The sequence below is a fragment of the Rhinopithecus roxellana genome, chromosome 1 (assembly GCF_007565055.1).
Source record: "Rhinopithecus roxellana isolate Shanxi Qingling chromosome 1, ASM756505v1, whole genome shotgun sequence".
In the NCBI taxonomy this organism is placed as follows: domain Eukaryota; kingdom Metazoa; phylum Chordata; class Mammalia; order Primates; family Cercopithecidae; genus Rhinopithecus; species Rhinopithecus roxellana.
Genome location: NC_044549.1, coordinates 194168529 through 194173031, shown reverse-complemented (window position 1 = coordinate 194173031; position 4503 = coordinate 194168529). Strand labels below are relative to the sequence as shown.

General features: G+C 42.3%; 1 pseudogene; it reads left to right on the top strand.

Moving 5' to 3' along the window:
• Window positions 1–2187: 2187 nt before the first annotated feature.
• On the top strand, window positions 2188–2499 carry LOC104659863 (annotated as a pseudogene).
• The last annotated feature ends 2004 nt before the right edge of the window (window positions 2500–4503 follow it).

The window sequence follows — 4503 nt, the reverse complement described above, 5'->3', positions numbered from 1 at the left end:
CAGTTTTGGCCTCTCCCCCATCCATCTTTCCCTCCTCAGGCACACATGTATAAAGAGAGAACTCTAAAGCCAAGCTCACCAAGGAGTGCAGTTAAATGAGATCATCACCCTGAATAGTCTTCTCCCTGTTCTAGTCTCTTATCTATGAGTGTGGAAGCCTAGAGGGCCCTGATATGGTCCCCCATAGGCCTTAGCAGCCACATCCACATGGCTTTGCTGGGTGTAGCCTATGTGGCTGCTCATATGGGTTGGAGTTTTGTGCCTCAAACTTTCCCAGGCAGGTATTGTATGCTACCGATGACTTCACAGTTCTGAGGTATCAGTGATGGTCCGGCCCCCACAGCTCCACTAAGCAGTGCCCTAGTGGTGATGCTCTTTGACAGCTCCCACCCCACATCTCCACTAGGCATTGCTCTAGTCGGGGATCTCTGCAGTAGCTATGTCCCTGTGACAAGTCTCTGCCTGGCCTCCCAGGCTTTCAGCAACAGTCTTTGAAATCTAGGTGAAAGCTGCCATGTCTCCATAGTTTTTTGCATTCTGTGGACCTGCAGAATCAACACCATGTGGATGCCACCAAGGTTTATAACTTGTACCTTCCAGAACAGTGGGGGCACTTTGAGCCACCACTGGGGTAGCTGAGGAGCACTGTGCTGGGAACAGAGACCCAAGGGGATGCTGAGAGGCAAGTCCATGGAGGGTACCCTTGGGTCTGATCCCCCAGACCATTCTGCCCTCCTAGGTTGCTGGGCCTGTGATGATAGGGGCAGCCTTGAAAATCTCTGAAATGCCTTTGAAGTCCTTCTTCCATTCTTTTGATGATCTCTTCTCTCTGTACTAATCACCTTAGCAAAAAGTTGCTGAGCCACACCCTTGATGTTCTCTCCCAAACACTTTTTTACTCTTCACATGGCCAGGCTGAGAGTTTTCCACATCTTTCCATTTTGCTTGCTTTTGATTATAAATTCCATCTTTAAGTCATTTTTTTCCTTCTCACAGTTTAATTTGAGGGGTTAAAAGCAGCCATTCAGCAGCCTGAATGCTTTGCTGCTTAGATATTTCTTCCACAGATATTCTAATGAATTGCTCTTAAGTTCTGCATTCCATAAAGCCCTAGGTCACGAACACAAAGTCCACAAGTCTTTGCTAGTTTATAATAAAAATGGCCTTTACACCAGTTTCTAATACCTTGTTTCTCAGTTCTTCTGAAACCTCATAAGAATGACCTTTACTGTCCATATTTCTATCAGCATTCTGGTCAGGACCACTTAACCAATCCCTAAGGAGGTCCAAACTTTCCCTAGTCTTCTTGTCTTCTAAGCCCTCACAAGAATCTAGGCTTTTTCTAGCCTGCTCCTCAAATTCTTCCAGCCTCTGCCCACTACTCAGTTCCAAAGCCACTTCCACATTTTCAGATATTTGTTATCAGCAACAACCCCACTTCTTGGTATCAATTTTCTGTCTTACTACATTGTCTGTTGCTTATAACGTAATACCAGAAACTAGGTAATTTATAAGAAAAAATATTTCTTCCAGCCCTGGAGCCTGGACAGTTCAAGGTCAAGGGAAAACAAGTGGTGAAAACCTTGCTGGTGGGGACTCTCTGAAGAGCCCTGGGGCTGTGCAGGGCATCTCATGGTGAGGGGGATGAATGTGCTAGATTAGTTCTCTCTTCCTCATCTTATAGAGCCACCATCCCCACTCCGATGATAACTTACTAATTCAGTAATCCACGAATGGGTCAATCCATTCAAGAGGGAAGAGACCTTTAGGTCCAGTCACCTCTTAAAGGCCTTACCTCTCAATTACTTCCACATTAAATTTCAATGTAAACTTTGGAGAAGATAAATATTCAAATCATAGTACCATCTTGGCTTGTCTGGGACAGAGGGATTCCCTGGGAGACAAGCTTTTTTATTGTTAAAACCAGGAAAGTCCTGGATAAACTGGGATGAGTTGGTCATCTTACCAAGTGATGAGGGTGGATGTTATACGCTATGAGACTTTAGCCGTGGAATAGCAATGCCATCTGAGGCACAGAACAGAAGAGCTAAAGGGAAGAATCTCACCAAAGAAAGAGAGCATCTTCAGAAGAAGAAGAGGCGAGAATGATTCCCAGACAATGAAAGCAAGTGTGCTGCTGCATCCCGCACCCAGTGCCTACATCCCACCACTGTTGCCACCACCACCATGCCCGATAGAAAGGCTGAAGGGGATGCTAAAGGAGATAAAGCCAAGATGAAGGATGAACCACAGAGAAGATCTGTGAGGTTAAAACAGATCTTTGGATCTGTTTTTAGCCACTTTGGAGGAGCGGCTAAACCTGCTCCTCCAAAGCCAGAGCCCAAGCCTAAAAAGGCCCCTGCAAAGAAGGGAGAGAAGGTACCCAAAGGGAAAAAGGGAAAAGCTGATGCTGGCAAGGAGGGGAATAACCCTGCAGAAAATGGAGATGTCAAAACAGATCAGGCACAGAAAGCTGAAGGTGCTGGAGATGCTAAGTGAAGTGTGTGCATTTTTGATAACTGTGTGCTTTTGGTGACTGTACAGCTTGAAATCATATTTTTATCAAGTTTTATAAAAATGCAGAATTTTGTTTTACTTTTTTTTTTTAGAGCTATGCTATTAGCACATGGAACACTTCATTGTTGTTTTGGGGGAAGGGGCATATGTCACTAATAGAATGTGCCCAAAGCTGGATTGATGTGGGGAAAACACCTTTCTTCTAGTTTTGAAAGACTTCCCCTTGGCTCCCAGGAGGAGGGATTTCCTGACTTTGACACAGATGGTCACCTTGGCACAAAAGCCTTGTGGTATTTAAAAACAAAATTTTTTTATGTCCCCTTCTCCCTTTCCATCCTTCAGCATAGACTTAACTCCCTTAAGCCCAGACATCTGTTGGGACCTGACCCCCAGTCATTGGTTACCAGTGTGTCAGGCAATCTGGACTTTCCAGTGATGCCACTGAGATGGCACCTGTCAAGACAGCAGTGGTTCCATTTCTAGATTGTGGATTTTCAGACAAATTCTGCCATTTTCATTTCACTTCCTGAAACTCAGGGTCGGCTTGTGAAAAGTTGTTCAACAACATGCTAAATGTGAAATGTCAACCATCACTCTAAACTTTCCATGTTCAGAGCATCAGATGAAGACTTCATTGGGTTTTATAGTGGCTTCTGGATTTTTGGTAGTCCATTGAAGGAGGGAGTTTAAAATTTGTTATATACTGCTAATGATTGTCTGCCCACATCCTGCCTGAAATACCATGATTGTTTATGGAAAGTATCTTTAATAAAGCTGGAAACAGTTTGGCTTGGAAAGAAAAAGAAATAGAACATCTTCTTTAAGGTGAATTTCTATGTTAAGAAAAGGATGTTGGAAATTGGGAATTCCTTGAATATTGAAGATTGTAGGGAGATAGTCAAAGTTGATGACTTCCAGTTTCTAAGCCAAAATTGGGAGATGACCTCAGAGGTAGTAAACTAGGAAACTCTCAAAAGTTCAATTGGGATCAGGATAATCTAAGGTCCCAGTGACAGAAAGATGTCCCTAAAGAGAATATTTCTAGTTGGTTAAAGCTCAGCTTGTCAGGAGAGCCACAAAACCAGCCTCAGAGCCATCTCATTGAAAGATACCTTGCCTCAGATAACTTGGCTTCTAAGGTCTCACAGTTCCATGTCCATTGCATTACATATCCACCTCATCCCAGTTTTCTTCATTTTTACCTGAAAAAAAGGACCTGTTTTAAAACACATTATTTTTTTCAAAAAACTCCCTTGAAAATTAAACACAATACAAAATGCCCTCTATTGTAGTTGTCAAGGGTAGAAAATCTAGTAACAGCCTGGCCCCAGGACCTGGCTCAAGCTCTCATTCCCCTGATCCTTCACTATTTTTACCTTTATACAGTCGTAGTAGGAAGGTGGTAGTCTATAAGCCTACTAGACTGGAACAGGGCTTCCCATTTCACAGAAGTAGGATGGGACCTGCCTTCTCTGATGCAATTCTATAGAAATAATAGTAATGTTGATTTTTATTTATTGAAAGTACGCACCATCTAGCCTGGCTTCAGGCAAGCAACTCAACCCATGTCCCAGACCCCACATATTTCATAAAGATAATACAGCCATGTGCTGTATAACTGTTTCAATCAATGATAGACTGCATATAAAAGGTGTTTCCATAAATTATAATACCATATTTTTACTGTACATTTCTATGTTTAGATATGTTTTAATATACAAATACTTCCTATTGTGTTACAATTATCTATAGTATTGGGTACAGCACCATGCTGTAAAGATTTGTAGCCTAGGAACAAGAGGCTGTATCATATAGCCTAAGTGTGTAGTAGTCTGTACCATTTAGGTCTGTGTAAGTAAACCCTTATGAGGTTCACACAACAATGAAACTGCTTAAAAATGCATTTCTCAGAAAATACTTTTGTTGTTACATGATGAATGACTGTACCTACAGAATAGGATTATCCCAAAGAATAAAATGAACAAG